The 19046-nt window shown below is 39.2% G+C and overlaps 1 long non-coding RNA gene across 1 annotated transcript; it reads right to left on the minus strand.

The window, feature by feature from the left end:
* Nucleotides 1-12175: 12175 nt before the first annotated feature.
* Nucleotides 12176-13479, minus strand: LOC149640756 (uncharacterized). Its single transcript, XR_016372283.1, has 2 exons — nt 13154-13479; nt 12176-13093 (listed from the first exon to the last, which is right to left on the minus strand). It is a non-coding gene; the product is annotated as an uncharacterized LOC149640756 (long non-coding RNA).
* Between the last annotated feature and the right edge of the window lie 5567 nt (nt 13480-19046).

Here is a 19046-nt window from a genome sequence, read left to right on the forward strand (position 1 = left end):
ATGCACAATATGCCTTTGGCATCGGTGCTAGGGCGCGCGCCCTCCTCAACAACAATAATAATAATTGTAGTGAATTGCAAAAAGAGGAGAGGAGTTCTTAGTTCATCCTTTAAAAAACTTTTAATTATTGGAACTAACTCCTTTTCGGAAAGAGGATGGGTCATCCCTAAGTTTAACTTCATAACATCCCCGAAGAAATCTTCGACAGATTCCTTATCCTTCTGACTCCTTTGGGAAATCTCTATTTTAAGTTTGGAATCAGCTTCAGAGTCTCTAAATTGAGCCTTTAAGTGTCTTTTAAATGTCTTCCAAGCTAAATGACGATGGGCAGGGTTAGAATTACAAATATCGTCATACTGAAGGATTAAATCCTTCTACCAGTACAAAGCATGCCCTCGTAAAAGGAGAGGCAATGCCGCTAACCTATCTTCATTTGATAGCTTGTGGAATTTAGCATATTTCTCAAAAGCGGCTAAGAACTCTGAGGCATTATCACTCGAAGATCCCATAAATGCTAACCTTTCCGGCGGTTCAATAGGGACTTTTCCCGTCTGAGGAATTGTACTTCTATTTATTAATGTGGGTAGATCCCTAACTAATTTATCCAAACTAGTAGCTATTGCTCTGTTTATTGCTACAGTTTGGACTACGGCATTAGCCTGTTTGGTAGAATTATCTGCCAAAGTTTGGAGTAAAGGTAATATAAAGGATCTTAATTCCTCGTCAGTAGTGTCTGGTCCAAATTGAGGGACTTGTCGAGACGGAGACATTTGAGTTCCGGTTGTTTTAACTCTAGGAGAAGGTAAAGTGTTAGGAAAACTAACTTTAGGCCTGACATTTTTGACGCAGATTTGGGCGGAACAAGGGAATCAATCCCAGTTTGAGGAGGGAAATTTGAGGGTGTTGAACTTCCCTGAAGAGCGGGAATGCTCTTATGAGGGAATAGTTGATAGGGAGAAAATCCCAATACTGAAGAGGCGGCCGTCCTCTTTCTTGTATCAGCATCTTCTTCATCCTTCTCTTCTTCAAAACAAAGAACCCGGTTAAAATACTGTTGGTAGTTAAGGTAGATTACCGACTGGTGGAAATTAAGCTAGATTACCGACTGGTGATAATTAATCTAGATTACCGAAAGCTGGTAATTAAGCTAGATTACCGACTGGTGGTAATTAAGCTAGATTACCGACTGGTGGTAATTAAGCTAGATTACTGACAGCTGGTAATTAAGCTAGATTACCGACAGCTGGTAATTAAGCTAGATCACCGACAGCTGGTAATTAAGCTAGATTACCGACAGCTGGTAATTAAGCTAGATTACCGACAGCTGGTAATTAAGCTGGATTACCGATAGCTGGTAATTAAGCTAGGCTACCGTCTGATGGTAAATAAGCTAGACTACCGTCTGATGGTAAATAAGCTAGATTTCTGATAGCTGGTAATTAAGCTAGATTACCGACGGCTGGTAATTAAGCTAAATTTCCGTCGGCTGGTAATTAAGCTAGATTTCCGTCGGCTGGTAATAAACCTAGATTACCGTCGGCTGGTAATAAACCTAGATTACCGTCGGCTGAAAATAAACCTAGATTACCTACGGCTAGCTAGATTACCGACTGTTGATAATTATGCTAGATTACCGACTGCAGGTAATTAAGCTATATTAGCGACTGCTGGGAATTACGCGATGAAATAATGGAAAAAATCCACCGCCTAGTTAACATAAAAATGCATTAATAAACAATTAAGACTGAAGTGGTAGATATTAATCAAAAATGCCTTGGTAACAACAAGACTTAAAAAAGTATCGATAAGACTGAGGTTATCACTTGACTGAAGGATCAGATATTAATTTTCCTTTTTAATTCAAACTTAAAGGCATGCTTAAGAAAAAACAACGTTCCATTACCGTTTTCCGTTGAAATAACTTATTTTACAGGTAATCAATTTCAAAAATTTACTTATCTCGGGTTTTCGACCACAATTCCATTCCCTCAAAACATATTATCATTACATTAATTACTTTTGACAGATAACGTGTCAAAATAAACTTTAAAACAATTAAAAACTTAAATAGCGGTCTCTTTAGCCTTGACCAAAACCTTTAAATCAGTGTTGCCAATGTTAGAAAGTGGATTTTTCCACATTTCCCACACCCCTTCTTTTACAGTCATATTTATCTGGACTATTTTTACCTACTAAGATTAATATGGAATATCAATCCGCATGGCTTTGACAATATGTACAAATGCGCCAAAATGCTATTAAGCTTTAAAATTCTCAAAATATGATTTCTTTTTTTAATACCAAACTTAAAATCACCGAATTTACTTCAAAATTTCGCTTGAAATTATTTAACCCGGCAAAATTTTCGAAAATGCACTAATTTTTAACTGCATAGTCTGCACTATTAACCCTATAACAGGAAAATTCCGACATTTGATCGATTTTGGAAAAATATTACCTTTTCCCCACAGAGCCTAAAACCAAACCTAAACTTCCAACGATGTGGGAAATTACCGACACATTGGAACACTGCCTTAAAAAGTTACATCAAGCACCCTTTCGAGACATGTCCTGAACAAATTAGGGCTTAACTCGCTAGTAGTACGACCACGGAGAATTGATGTAAACTGTAGTTGAAATATCATCATGTGCGACCTGCGGCACTGAATAGTCTCTAACCATTGTTTTAAACTAGAGATAGAAATAGGGGAGTAGTAATAATCATGCCCTGAGCTATGAGAATGAACAGTATGACGATTGACTAAAGTACACTAGACATTACATCACTTTGTATAACCACTAGTAAAAATCTAACTGTCCAAACTGAATTTTCCGCCATTGTTTTAAAATGTTCCACTGCGAAGCATGCCGGGCACAAATGGGGGAACCTTTTAAAACTCATTGTCATACACGTACTCTCTCAAAAGTAATTAATGTAATGATAAAATGTTTTGGGGGTATGGAATTGTGCCCGAAAACCCGAGATAAGTAAATTTTTGAAATTGATTACCTGTAAAATAAGTTATTTCAACGGAAAACGGTAATGATACGTTGTTTTTTCTTAAGCATGCCTTTAAGTTTCAATTAATTTCTCTTGCGGAGTCTTCAGCTTCTTTTTTGGCTTTCAACAGATTTTTTCACTATAGCCCTAGCAGCTACCATTTTGTTTTCCTTTTCTTCTTTTAACTTCTTTATCTCTTGAAGCTGGCTTCTATCACTAAACTCCTCTTCAGTTCCTGATTAACGGAGGTGCCTGTTGTCCTCGTTAATGAAATCACTGAGGGTTAAAGTAGTCCTTTCACGACAACGTCGAGGGCATCTATTTGGGTAAAAACCCTCTTGTTTTCGGGCACTGTGGCCCAACCATTTGACACCAAAGAAGGCCCCAAAAAAATGGATTAGCTTGAATGACTTCTTTCAACAAGTGTATGTCTGCGACAAAGTTAAACCTAAATTGTGGTTTTTTCGTGTTATCTTTTTTCCTGTGAAATTAAAATTGTATTTAAGGGATCACTATGGATGAAATAAACTCGGGACTTACCTATTTGGATTTAGAGGGGAGTGATGGACTGAAACTTAAGTGCATGAATGCGTTGATCATATTTTGGACGACAAATTGGTCTGGCTGTGCCGTCTGTAAATCCCCAGCAGTTATTCAAAGGGGCACTCTTTGAAGCTATAGCATTAGCGTATCCCCTAGTAGCATAAGCCGGTCGGTTTCGAGTCGGGTGGGAGTCGCACAGTTGGCAAAGAGGAGGGATTGGGAAAGAGACATAATTGCGACTTGAATCCGAATGCTGTTAGAAAAAGGATTTCATCCAGACCTTAAAACTTACTAATTACCAACTTAAGCATTCTGGTTATCAGATCATCGAGAAATTACTATTTTTTTATTTTTCCATGATAGTAATATATCCTCGCTTCCTCTTTCCAATTCTTCGATGAGGTCCCGAGTTGGCTCCCCTGATCTTCCCACAATAATGTGGGGTCTGGGGCGTGGGAGGTGCTAGGAATTTGGCGGTTTGTGCAAACTAGCACCTTTTTGCCCACAAACCCGCAGCTACATCGATCGGTGCACTCGACACCATTTGCCCTACATGGGCACCCTAGGCGCCCATGAGCTTGAGTACACACGGACCGACACGAACAACAATTAGAAAACAGGTCGGCTGAACCCGATTTCATTGCAATTGGGAAGTCTTCCATTTTCTGAACTTTCTACTCTCAAGAACACAAGTTTTAAAATGATATGAAATGGTAGAGTGTTGGCTATGCGTGATTCGGCCGTGGGAAAAAGTGAAGCGAGCAATTTTAGCATGTTTGCGTTAAAATCAAAGGGGATGATCACTTTTGGTTTCGTGCCTAATAACCAATGGATAAGGAAAAAGTAATCGTTGTAGACGCTGTACCTTTTACTACAATATAAGGATTATGCTTAACCTTTAAAGGGAGGGTGAAGTAGAAAATGAAGTTATTTTTTATCGATTCTTTTAGCAATTATAAGAACAGTCTGTATGGTGTAACATTCGGGAAATACTCCCGAGTGATTTTAAAATTAAAATTAGGTTCAGATTTTAAGAATAATTTTAAATAAGGACGTCCGACCAATCGTGTAACGCCCCGCCTTTTTGTTAACAAAATTCTCGTGTCACGCGCCATGTCTTGCGCCACGATTGTCACGTCGCGCGCAAATTTTATCAAATCTCGTGATAAATTTCATTCGACACGGAACGTGCCACGAGAATTTTGTTAACAGAAAAGCAGGGCGTAACGCGATTGGTCGGAGGTCATTATTTAAAATTATCCTCAAAATCTGAATCTAATTTTAATTTTAAAATCTTTCTGGAGAATTTCCTGAATGTTTCACTATGCAGACGGGTCTTATAATTTGCAGAAGTATCAATAAAAAATCACTTGATTTTCTACTTCAACCTCCCTTTAAGTGGCGTGCAATTAACATGTTATACCTTTGAACACGAAATCTGATAGTGATTAGCCCCTCGATATAATTATAGTCAGGCCTATCAGCTCCTCTTCTTGGTTGCCCCAAGTTTTTATTGTTGTGCTAAAAGCATTCACTTAGTTATTTTGTATACGAGAAGCTATGGGAAACCTTTTACTTTTAGAGGGACAGGATTGTTGCAATTTAGAGAGAGGTTTACAGAGTCAGGACCAATAAACTTAATGACTCAAGGGACAGACAGGGAGATTGGTTAAAGAATTTTTAGCTTTCCAATGCTTTTGAAATGAAAGCAATGTATTTTTCTGTTTTTCTACTACAAATTTGTCATAGTGTTGGTGTTGGGTAAAAAACTGAAGAAGTACAGTCAAAACAAAACTGAAGACTTCAGTTACGGTTTATGGCGTCATTTTGCATTAGTGACCTTTCATTTCGCATGTACCCGCTTAGTCGGTATCAGTTAGGGGCGGCATGGTTTGGGCTGAACTTAGATGGACAACCCATCCCCATACGATAAAGGACTTAAACTGTTGGAATAAAAGAACTAAAGGACGTAACGTATTATTTAATTATTAATTAATGGACTCTATAGTAGTAAGATGTTTTCTCTGGCCCGCTAACTAGCTTTAATGTACGGATTGTAGGATTTGGTCAGTTATAGCCTTTCTGGGTTCAGCAGATGGGATATCACATACTAAAATATCACGTTCTCATAGACGGTACAAGATTGACTACAACCTTCAGACGATAGTTATCACTTGCATTAACTCGCTTAAAACGTTAGAGAATTACCCCCACTGACCATAAATGTTTAGCATCCTACAAGTTCTCCCCTTAAAATGAGATAAAGGAAGTGTAGAAGTGCGGCTTTTATTTATTCGAAAATGTTTTAAAATGAGCCAACCGGATATGATCGTAGCCATAAAGCCGGGAGCAGGACTTTTTAAAAGACTATTGGTAAGAGTAACGCCATTTACATATATGGCGATATACTCTGAACCAAAGCATCACTGAGCAATGAGCAGAAATCCACTTATGCTCCGTTTATTGTCGAGCTAGGGCTGGTGACAGCCATACAGCTCCAAATGGGAAGGTACATAAATAGTGGTGGTGTAACAAATATACAAATATACAAAAATACTATTTTTTTTAAAAAAAATTGGAACTTTAGCACTGGGAATAATATTGTCACGGGAGGTATCACATGGTTACATGTTTAACATTTTAGCAAAATCATAAGGTTTTTAAACTCAATTAAATGTTTAGATGGGTTCGAAGTTTCCTCTTAAAATTATTTATCGAGCGAGTTGACAAAAAAGTCCTCAGGAAGGGCGTTCCAGAGCGGAACCGTTCGACGGAAGAAGGAGTCATGCAGAAGATTTGTACGCGAATGGTTAATAAATAGCCTGCGACTATGTCCCCGGGTACCTATAGTGTTGGCATGGAAGGTAAAGAATGTCTGGGAAGGTTGACAGAGAATCTTGAAAATGCTAAGAAGGTCAAGGTATTTGCGGCGAATTGCAAGGGGTTTCAACCCAAGGGCATCTAAACGGGCATGACGAGGCTTATCTCGCAGGGAGAGCGGTATACGGCTTGCCCGTCCAAGCACGTCCTCAAGTAAGTTAATGTTCCGATTAGAGCTAGGGTTCCGGACTTGACTGCCGAACTCAAGAACTCGACGTACGTAACATTGGAACAACCGGGTTAAGAGAGGCTCGGAGATTTATCATTTTAGGGAAGTTAGCTTTGATTACTGACAATAGACCATTGGCTCTTCCACAGGAATTCAAAGTGTGATTGTGGAAGGATAGATTGTGGTTGACTGTCAGGCCTAAATCGCGACATTCGTTAACCCGCTTTATATTAGTTCCATTGACGTAATAGGGGGAGGGGGCACTAAGATCAACAGGACGACGCTGCAAGGTGAGGACCAGAGACTTATCACAATTGTAGGCTAAGCCATTTGAACGAGACCAGGACTCAAGACTCGTGAGATCACATTGCAACATAGATATATCCTCGTAGGAGTTGATAACTCTCCAGATTTTTAGGTCATCAACATTTAGTTCAAGGGGGGAGGATAGTGAATTCGGCAAGTCGTTAATATAGAGGACAAATAATAGGGGGCCAAGTACACTCCCCTGCGGGACACCACTCGTAACTGAAAGGAAATTACTCAAGGAGCTACCCACCCGCACCGCCTGAGAGCGCCCTGTCAAATAACTAGCCAACCATCCTAATAAGTTAGGGGAGAGCCCATAGGCTGTAAGCTTAGAAAGAAAACGGGCATGAGGAACCGAATCAAAAGCTTTGGCAATGTCAAGGTAAATGACATCGACCCTTTTTCCAGAGTCAATGGCGGTAGACCACTCATGGAATGCCGACAAGAGGTTGGTCTCAACTGACCGATTGTGGAGAAATCCGTGCTGGTGGGGAGATGGATAAGGGGTGACATGTTGTGGCACAGCCCAACGAATACATTTTTCAAATACTTTACAGACCGATGAGGTTAAGCTGATTGGTCTATAATTTTCAGGTGCTGATTTGGCACCTTTGCCCTTATAAATTGGAGTCACAATTGCAGTTCGCCACTCCTCGGGCACAGATTTCTCCGATAGAGAGGTAGCAAACAGCTTAAGTAGGGGAGAGCTAAAGAGGGACTGCTGTTTTTTAATAACCTGTTAGTAAGGCCATCAGGGCCAGAAGCCCTTTTGACATCTAGTAATTGGAGAGTTTTCTTAACTTCAAAAAAGGTGGGCAAGTATTCATTCATTATAGGAAATTGAGAAAAGTTAGAATTATCTGGTGAGTGACAAAAGTTTGCATTAAAGTTTTTGACTAAGGAGTGGTTTAACCATTGGGCCATATCAAAGTCAATCAGTTTTAACACCATTTGGGAGACGGATTCCCAGTCGACTCGGGAAGGCACGTACTAGCGAACGAACAAAGCGGTAAAAGGCTCTATGATTATGTTTAAATTTGACATTTGACGCCATTGCATCCGCGCACGACACTAGGAAATATTTGACCGAACAAGCGAGAGTTGAGCCTTATATTGGTTACGAAGCTCATTGTAGTGGGAGATATCACCCGTAGTAGAGGCAGACCGAAGCTTTTTCCAGTGGCGTTTTTTCACTAAGGAGCGTTTGGCCAAGCGCGAGACCCAAAGGCGAGTAGTGTGTGGCCGAGGGGAAAACAATGGGACAGTGAGAGTAATGCACTTGAATAACTGCTCTTTGAAGTAATGCCAGGATTTTTCAATTGGTAAATGATCGAGGGGGGACCAATTAACGTTATACAATAAAGAATTGAGGGCGAGAAAATCCGCACGGGTGTAGTGAAAGTCATGGACAAAGTGACGAGGGGCAACAGTAGCACCTATTAGGGGTAAAGCGAACAAATAATCACATGGTCTCTGCCCCCGAGGGGTGGAAGTTCCCGAATCTCAGGTTTTAAGAAGTCAGGTGTTATGACTAAGTCCAGAATATTGCTACCCGGTACTTGTGTCTGGCTAAAGCGAGTAGGGAATCTGACATGTTGATGAAGGGCCAAGGTTGTTATCAATTGTAGTAGTGTGTCATGGTCGTTTGAGGCTTGTGGTTTAGAAGAGAGACTATCCAAGTCAATTAGCGGGAGGTTAAAATCACCCATTATGATTAAGTCTGTCCTAGAAGAGGCGATAGAACGAATATTGTCTAACAGGACTGAGGTAAGGTCTCGAGAAGTGTTAGGAGCCCGGTAAATATAACCAAGGCTGATCCAAGTTTTGGACGAGGGCAACTTAATCTCAAGCCACAGTGAATCTTCAAATTGGTCAGGAAGGGGACTTCATGTAAGAGCAGCGAACATTAATTCCGCCACCTGGGCGGCCGGGACGATCTATTCGAATAAATGAGTGATTTGGGAGGTTAAAAACCGCATCATCAAGTTTTCCCGAGGCCCTGGTTTCGCAAATACATATACAGTCAGCGTAACGCGCAGAAACAAGGTAAAATAGTTCGTCACGTTTACCGTAAAGACCCTGAGAGTTTAACGATAAAATTGCTAGACTAGAGTCGCATGAGGTTGAGGAGGTGGGCGAGACGGCGGAGGGTATACGTAGTTTGACACAATTTTAGGTAGAACCGACGTTGCGGGACAGTATGGATCACGATCATGGTTAACAGGGTTGAGGGACTGACCCCTTTGGTCCCCGAGAGAAACTGACTGACGGGTGGTAGGCGTTGAGACGAATTGAGAGGTCACAGGGTCGTTCGTAGAGTAACGCACCAGTTTACCCTGATGGATACAGATATCTGTCTGACCTTGGGCCCTGATATCATTGAGTTCGGCCACAAGGGACCGGTGAACCTCACGTCGCTCGGGATAACGATCATGAGACGCGGGGAATTCAAACTTATCATACCGACGCCATTCACGAATGGTTTGCATTACACTCCGGTTTGCTAAAGAACATTTCCTACAAGATATTATTGGCAAATAATATCTCTGGAATCGTTGCGATCAGGTACTTGGTAAAGTAAGGCGTTGAATTTGCGAGAGTGAGAAGAGGGTTTCACATGATGGCCAACAAGATTACGGTGCGGTTGTAAAGTGCAATTTGGCCAAGGGGTAGCAGTTGGCGGGTGAGAAACGGTGGCTGGAACTTCAGGAAGTTGATGTTGTAACCGATTTGCTGAAAAAGCTAGGTTACATTGCTGAAAAAGGTAGGTTACAGAGTGAAACAATGAGCTCAAAACCAATAAAAGTATATGTTTGAACTCTTTTATGCAGGTTCAAAGGGGTTAGTAATTGTTAAGGTATGTCCGCACTAGGCCAAAAATTGCGCTAAGTTCGCTACGTTCGCTACGCTCGCCAATCACGCCGAGAAAACCAGCTGTACGCACTTCCAAATTTTCCGCGCTCAGCGTACTCGACGAAGCTGGCGAGAGAGAGAACGAAGTTGAAAATGTTCAACTTTTTGCGTCGGTCTCGCCAGCGAACGCGACGCATATCCAATCAGCGACCTTATCTTGGTCACGTGGGATATTTCTCTCTTCATCCAAAGAAAAAATGGCGCCCATCTGTAGTAAAGTGAAGCGTTTGGCACATGAAAATAATTTAATTCTTTCAATGCTTTTATTGCGAAATAACCGGAAAAAAAATAGAAAAAGAAGAATTTGGATCAGGGAAGTATTCGAAGATAGAAAACAAGATGGTGATTTTTCTAACCTTTTCTGCGTTATTATTACGAAAGATACGGGGAAAGGCTTTTCGTTGAACATTGTCGAATGACACCAAAACAGTTTGATTATTTATTAAATCTGCTTAAACTAGAGATTCAAGAGTAATCAACGCAATTTCGCAACTGTATTTCACCTGGGGAACGTCTTTACGTAACCCTCAGGTGAGTAGAATATTTTAAATTCTGCCGAAGGGAAATAACATTGTATGACATCAGTCACGTGGCCAAGATAAGGTCGCTGATTGGATGTGCGTCGCGTTCGCTGGCAAGACCGACGCAAAAAGTTGAACATTTTCAACTTCGTTCTCTCTCTCGCCAGCTTCGTCGAGTACGCTGAGCGCGCGGAAAATTTGGAAGTGCGTACAGCTGGTTTTCTCGGCGTGATTGGCGAGCGTAGCGAACGTAGCGAACTTAGCGCAATTTTTGGCCTAGTGCGGACATACCTTCACAATAATAATTAAAGAAATAAATAATTAAATGATAATGGCTATTTACAATGCATGTGAAAGGATGGGAAGTGAGAGCGCCAGACTAGGGTTGTGCCTTTCGGAGGTAGCTAATAAAAGCATCACTTACTAGGGTTGAAGTAGAGCCATTTGTGTCCCAAAGTAGGTCTACTGAAGTGATGGCACGAACTGAGAGAGTTAACGCGCGAAGACTAGTCATAACGGACAATATCACTGGATTGCCTCGTAGAAGGTCAATCTACCCTACATCTAAACAGGTCTTAGCTTAGAAGGTGAATACGGCCTAGGGGCCTACTGCACTAGCTAACTAACTCTCTACTAACACCAACAACTATAAACTGCCACTCTATCAGGATACTATCATGATGACTAATGAGACAGACTGCTTAACAGACTGCAACAAGATGAAACTGTACACTCACTCTAATACACAGCTGACCCGACTTTATATAGCCCTACCAATAGGCCTGGCTCAATATAGGGGCGCTCACCAAAGGTGCAATATGAGACGCCACCTATCCACTCATGTTCAACTAATCTATTATGAGGTTAAAAAAGTCTTAATATAAACAAGATGGCCCCGGCCATATTATGCTTTGCGCGCCCTCTTTTGGCTAGAACTGGTGTGATTCTGGCAAATATTTTTGGCGGTATTCTCTTTTTCCTTATCAAATATCCTTTCGATTATGAACAAAATCAATTTAGTATGACTTTGGTTTAATATAATCATTGACCTTAAAATAAATTCTTTAACACAAACAATTACAGTTGTTTTATACTATACAAACTATTTTTGAATTAGTATTCACAATAAAATCTTTCTAGTGCGGTTTGATAAACTCAATGATAGTTTCGACAAAGCAGTTTCAACGGTTATTTTCAGTTACAATTTTTTATAAACAAACATGATAATTTGTAGATTAAATTATAAGCATTAGTATTCGCAACAAAATCGTTCTATTAACGTCTGATTACTCAAATAACCCTTAATAATAAATTGGACCAGGCAGTTTGTAAGGTTCTTTTCACATACAATTTTTGACAAACCAAAATTATTATTTGAAGTTTAAATTTGCCTGTAAGCGTTCTTAATAATTTATTTAATTATCTGTTGTTTTAACTTATAATAAGTGTAGTCAATTACTTACAATGACTAATCTTAATAGTTTCTTAAATAAATAAAATACGTTGATGTTGCAAAGCCACATAAAGTATGGTTCTAAATGCTATTAATAAATTTAAATCTAATTCCGCACGCGAAAAAGGGCGGAAAGGCACCCAGCCAGCCTTCCAGCAAGGGCCGGGCCAATAGTTTTGCAACTCGAAGCGCAAAAGCAAAAACACAAATAATGTGATATGAAGTTCAAGTATCATTTTTTTCCTCTTGTTGATAAATAATATCCAATGCCAAAATTGTAAATCCAGTATTCAATCCACAATATATTTAGGTCTAATGGTCCAAATGTAATGAAACTTTAATGAGAGATGTGCTACTATCTATTATATCTAAAAATGGATAAAAACTTTCAAATTAATTAGTTTTGTCAAAATAATAAATTTAGTACTTTCAGGCCCTTGCAAGATTAAACATATCGCTTACACATGGCACTAAAAATCCTGTAACTAAACCAAATTACAGGCCATAAAGCTTACAACACATCTTAATGGGAAAGTTCAGAAAAGCCCTTGTGTTTCTACCATGTAAACGTTACTATGTTAAGAAACTAACTGAAAGGGTGGGGGAAAAGTATCACAATATCAGTTACTGTTGGTAAAAAAAACCAGGATTTACTTGAGATATAGTTTTAAATTATACTTAGTTGTCAAGCAGGTCCAAGAAGAAAAAAGCTTCCTCTCAGCGGTACTCTACTTTTTCGATGACATACTGAAGCTTCTTGCGAGGGAGACCTTACATTTTAATGCAATAATTTTTTATCAGTATCATTTGGTAACGAACGCAGAACGTTCTCATTATATGTGTTATTCAACTGATCAGGTTTCGCGAGACCTGCCCCTCGGCACGTTTACAAATCTAAGAATATTGGTTCAAGAGGTCTTGGTTTTATAATCTATTACTCTCTAAAAGGCCTGTTTTGGACAAGGATGGGGCTGGGTTTCTTTCTTGGAAAATGGTTGTAAGTACTGAATTGTGGATTAAATACTGAATTTACAATTTTCACATTAGAAATACTGAATTTACAATTTTCACATTAGAAATACTGAATTTACAATTTTCACATTAGAAATACTGAATTTACAATTTTTACATTAGAAATTCATTTTTATTCAAATATTTATCCTATTAAATGTAATAGAATAGATTGTAACACACCTCGGGGTGAAATTTCAGGACATTTGGATCAGTAGATCCGAAGATATCAACAGTTTGGCCTTTCTTTAATCATTTTCAGTATAATAAAACACATTGAAACACACGTCTCACTACAATTTAAGGTCATTTGAATCAATAGGTCAAAGAAAGGATCTGGCAAAAATACCTACCTCCTCCCATAAAACTTAATGTTAATTTTCGGTTCCTTTGAATTTTCTTCAAAAGTCGCGCTTATACATGTAAATCGAATTCTTTGAACTGGGGGTGTAGTTATAAGGAAAAATGGGGGTGGAATGCTCTGAGAGTCGGAATGAAGGCTGGTTATCTAAGTCAGATCTAGGCTCTATTTAGCGCCATCATGTCGGCCTAATTTTAATACATATGCCAAAGTAATTTTAAACTGTTTTGCTCATACATAAAATTTACAATTAAAACACTAAATTTAATAGATAGTTAACAATGAATAATTATTTCTTCCAAATTGCTAAAATAGTAGTGTACGTAGATGACGCTACAATAGGGAAACGCCGGTAGGCTGCTAGGCATAGAAAAGCGTCTGCAATCAGCAAGGAAGTGAGTTCGAAGATATTTTTTTGCAAATTTTGAAATTTGGTTCATAACTGTTGCGTTTACGAATGGGATGATGATATTGATATTGTTTCTTGATGTCTAGATAATTGTTTTCCTTCTGGTGAGAGAAACAAGTACATTTATTTCTGAACTCATTACTTAATGTGAAGTTGTAGTATTAGGTTTTGAATTATCATGTTAACAATGCTTATTTTTATTACGTTTATAAAAATAATATTGAACTTTTTTTCTTAAAGTTAGTGATCATAAGTGATGATTAGTAATTGATTACTCTTATTAGTTAAAATTAAGAAGTTATTAAATAAATTATCATTAACGTTTATAGGTAAATTTAAACTTGAAACGATATTTTGTCTTTGGCAAATATGTAACTGAAAAGAATCCAATTAAGAGTTAATTAAATAAATTATCATTATCGTTTTTAGGCAAATTTAAACTTAAAATGATAATTTTTCATTGTCAAAATTTGTTACTGAAAAGTGAAAAGAACCTTAGAAAGTGCTTGTGCTTCGTAAAATTTATTATTAGGATTATTTGAGTAATCAAACGTTAATAGAAAGATTTTATTGCGAATACAAATACTAAAATTAAACATCAAATTATCGTCTTTGTTTGTCCAAAATTGTAACGCGCTTAAAGAGAAAAAATAAGTTTTTAGACTTTAGCTTATCTAATCCCAAAACCTAAATTCCCAAATTAAATGTACAGGTATGGTTAACCTCAAAAATGTGTCTGTCTAGAAGCACTTGCAAGTTAATTTAATTAACTTACAATATAAATATTTATTTATTTAATTAGAACACTTACAGAGATGGTAATATCATAAACCTGCTTAGTTACAGAGGTTTCCCTGATACACTCTCCAGAGACTACGGTATTAATTTCCTTTGGTTTACAAATCAAATATCTCTTACTTTAAAAATGTGTTTAGTTTTTATTATATTTCAGACTTTCCGACGAGTACAATTCCTAAAATTATTTTGTAAACCTTCTAATGCTAAAAACGCGACGTATTTTATAATTGTAGCGCTACCCGTTTTAAACTGCCTATCTACCATTCGCGAATTTCCCGCCAAGAGATTTCAATTCTCGGCATTGTATAGGCGCGATACCATGGAAACGAGAGACTCGTCGCGACGCCGCCTCGAACAAAGTTCCCTCCTCCCTGCCCCAACTAAGCAAGACGCGAGAGGAACGCGCCGACTGCCGACGTGAGAGAGATGCTAGGTTTAAGCAACATAACTCGAGCTTGTTAATATGACTAGACGGCCGAGAGCGTAAAGGCGTCAATCCGTGGAGTGAGAGCTCTGTGGATGGTGCGGGATCGAAACCCGGTCGAGGAGGAAAATAATTTCATAAATAAATAAAATTCTTTCACGTTGCAGAGCCACCTAAGTGTGATACTGAGTACTTTTTAATAATTTCTGAATTCCGCACGGGAAAAACAGGGGGGAAAATGGGGGAAAAAGGCGCGCCCAGCCGTAAAAAATAGTCGGACTAAACCTTTGCACCATCCGATAGATGGCGCAAAGCAAAAACTTAAGATTAGAGAGCAAAGGGAGCCGGATGTAAGCTTAGCTATGTGTGATTATGAAGGCTCAGTAGTGCATCCGCTACAAAGTTCTGACTTACTTAGTGCTTCCTGGATCACTGGTCTTTTACACGATGAAGGCTTTTGGCCGAGTGGTAGGAGAGGAATTGGGAACAGACGAGGCAGAAGATGACTGCACTCCCAGGGTAGTGATGGGTCTCGTACATAATCCCCCCGGACAAAATCCCCCTATCTTGGATTTGCCAAGACTTTTTCCCCCCGATTCTAGACGTGTTTGTACAAAATCCCGCAGAAGGAAAACGGTTCAACAAAATCCTACCGAAAGGATCATTTTATTGAAAATCCCCCCAGATAATAGGCATTTAGAAGTAAAGGTAAACGGAAGCCCAAATCCAAAGATTATCTTTGATAATAATGCAAAATTATAATTCACAAGAGTGAAAGGTATTGCAAACAATGTTACTAAACCAAAAGAAGTAAACTACTGATTTTGTTTTAACTTATTTCCAAAATTCAGGTTTCTAAAGTAAAAGTTATCATTTAAAGCACTCATAAGAAGCCAGCCGTTTTTATAGTACCGTTAGCCACCGTAACCTAACCTAACCAAACCAAACCTAACCTAACCTAACCCCGCGTCATACACCATGCACTTAGCAAAAAAGGTCGCAATGCATGTTTTTTATTGTGTTATTAATTTTCACAAAAATATTTAACCCATTCTTTATACAAATGATATTCTTGACAAATGTACCACATTTTTTACTGATTGTCGAACGTTCTTGTACTTCGTTTAGGAGGGGTTTTCTCCATTCCTAGTTTCTGAAGGGTTCGTCTCCAAGCTGGGGATTTCGTAAGCGCGGGATTTTGTCACCAATTTGGGGATTTTGTCTTCAGTTTGGGGGGATTATGTCTTCAGTTTGGGGGGATTTTGTCTGCAAATGGGGGGATTTGGTCTTATTCCCATTTGGACGGGGGAAATTTTTGGAGCGATTAAGTCCAGGGGGATTATGGGGGTCCCCCTGGTAGTGATAGAGTCAGCAAGTATAATGTTACAAGCACGGTTATGGATTACATCGGCTCTTAAGGCAGAGACCTTTGACGAGTTACCGTTAATATCCCCATGTAAAGTGGTAATTTGCGATTTGCAGTCAGCAATATGTTCCGACAGGGACGAAATAAGAGAGGGGATATCAGGGATATGGGGAGCATTCTGCTGAGAAACAAGTGAAGGCTCCGGCGGAGAGATATTTTGGTTAATAAGTGGCAAATCCGAACCTTGAACTAGACCAGCGACAGTGGAAAACTGTTCGCGGAGCTGTGAGAGTTCTTCAGATAGCGATGACAACTGTAGCTTAATTGATGAGTAGTCCTCGACTAGTTTAGCCTCCGATCTAAGAACAGGGGCACCTTTGTGGACGCACGGTGGGCACAGAAATATTAAGTTATCACTGTTAGTGGTGGAGAGATGAGTGTATATTTCTTCACGTATGTATGCACAGGAAATATGACACCAGTGTTAGCAGATTTCACATTGCATTTCCTTGTGAGAGGCTTCAACAGAAAGAGTACAAGTTATACAGGCGTTTACAGACTTTTTAGATCTCGATTTGCAAATCTTGCGATTGGGCAGCTTTTTTGTAATGTGTTGAGCTTAGGGCGTTATGCTTGTCTAGTCAATTCCGACTCGCATTAGCAGTGCGTGTACAAGTGTAGGTTACCTTAGCCTCTCTAATACCCCTCCGACCAAAGGTTGCATGCAAGAGGTTTCCTAGTTTTGCACAGGCTGCAAACTCGAGATGTGTGTGTGTGTGTCTGTCTGTTGTTATTGACTTACACCCCAGGGGACCGCGTTCGCAGTTTGCAAATCGGAGCAAACGTGTCCTCAATTTCCGGAAATTTCGAAAATTGTATTACACTTACAGGCTATTACTCCATTGCCTATCTAACACCAGTCTGTACACACTGACTTCTAACCACCACCATCTTCTGGTCATTTTCCATCCCACATGGACACCAGTCTGTACATACTGGCTTCTAATCACCACCATCTTCTGGTCATTGTCCATCCCACATGGACACCAGTCTGTACATACATACTGGCTTCTAATAACCACCATCTTCTGGTCTTTGTTTTTGTCCATCCCACATGGACGCCAGTCTGTACACCTGGCTTCTAAGACCACCATCTTCTGGTCTTTGTTTTTGTCCATCCTACATGGACGCCAGTCTGTACACCTGGCTTCTAACACCACCATCTTCTGGTCTTTGTTTTTGTCCATCCCACATGGACATCATTCTGTACACCTGGCTTCTAACACCACCATCTTCTGGTCTTTGTTTTTGTCCATCCCACATGGACACCAGTCTGCACACCTGGCTTCTACTCCATCGTCATCGTTGGGTTTAAGACATTCGCGGCGATCAGCTAGAGTTACGAGAAACGTCTAGCCTCCCTAGGGTGGGGTGTCCACGATAGGTTTTCGCAATTGCGGTTGTTCTTGCTTATAGCTGTTGTTCGACACCCTTATATACTACCTATCTGAGTAAGGCGAAGCAACCGGCGTATGCTTCATTTCAAACGCCAATATTAGTCAAGTCTCTCAAGAATGTTCAATTATTCTTTTTTAAAACGATGTAACGTTCAATAAGGCGAATAACTAACGAAGAAAATATTAAATATTAATTGTATTTATTTTAATATTTAAGATAATCTTGTTTCTCAATTCAAAATTAATACGGAAAGAGTTAAAAAGCAGTCTATGTTTTTGTCTGTGTGTGTCCGTCCGTTGTTACAGTAGTGCGCTGCGTTAGAAGTTCGTTTTGTTTTGATGTGTAAAGAAATCCTACAGAACCATAATATTCCCTTTATCCTTAATATAAAGTGAATATGTGGAAATATTTTTCGTAATTATGATGTATTTAGTACTTTTGTAGCTTTAAAGCTCTATTTCATTTTGATATTCCACAGATTTATTTTAATATTATTATTTAAAATGGATGTTTATATATAACTTAAGCTATACTACATCTGTTTATAGCATAATCCTTTCTGAAGTAAATACAAGCACAACGCCACTATGTTGGTCAAATGAACTTTTATTTGTCAATAGGCCTAGTGAACAATAAGTAAACGCTTGGGTTTGGTTTTCGTTTCTGTAATGCAGAGACATTAACGGTTCAGAGTGAGCCGAAAGTTAAATACACTTTTAAATAATTAGGTTTAGATTTTATAATCATGGTGGAAATCTGGGCCGCGTTCACTGCGCTGAGCTAGCGCGGTCTTCAAAGAAAATAGTCGGCTTTTTGGATAACGTGACGTAAAACGCGTAGTTCTCAGCTTGGCGAAAAAACCATGGAGGAATTAATACAAATAGCTCTATGGGACTCTAGCTATTTAATTGGCGTGAAAGTGAAACTAATTGATCACGCGAGAATTTTAAGAGATATGTTAGTTTCTAATTTTAATTATAAAAGTTGTTATCTATCTCTATAAATATGTTATCATACAATTTTTGTTAAGCCTTGGTACCTTCCACGCTTTACTGCGCTAGCGTTATTTATAAAACGCCGATGACCGGAGAAAAGCTATGACGACAGAGCTCACCGGTAAACATTTCCAAAATCCGGTGTCTTTTTTGGTGAGCTTTGCTGGACGCAGCCCAGACCAGTGAAAGGTCTGATCGTAATCGGATAATAGCTTCGTGTTTTCATGCTTTTTATGGTACGCATTTACTTTCAGTGTGTGTAGCCACAAATAAGCTTTGGTGTTATGTAACGTTAACAGTCATGTTGACAAACTAAGAAAATCGTTGAGGTGAAACGAGAGGATAGTGTTTACATGGTAACCCTGTTGTGAATATGGCTTTGAACATAGAGGGCATACAGTTGAGGAGTAGGAAATTGGGCCTTTACAAACACGT

Source organism: Phalangium opilio, unplaced genomic scaffold (genome assembly GCF_054372755.1).
Source record: "Phalangium opilio isolate 3A_F unplaced genomic scaffold, DU_Popi_V2 ptg000093l_1, whole genome shotgun sequence".
NCBI lineage: Eukaryota > Metazoa > Arthropoda > Arachnida > Opiliones > Phalangiidae > Phalangium > Phalangium opilio.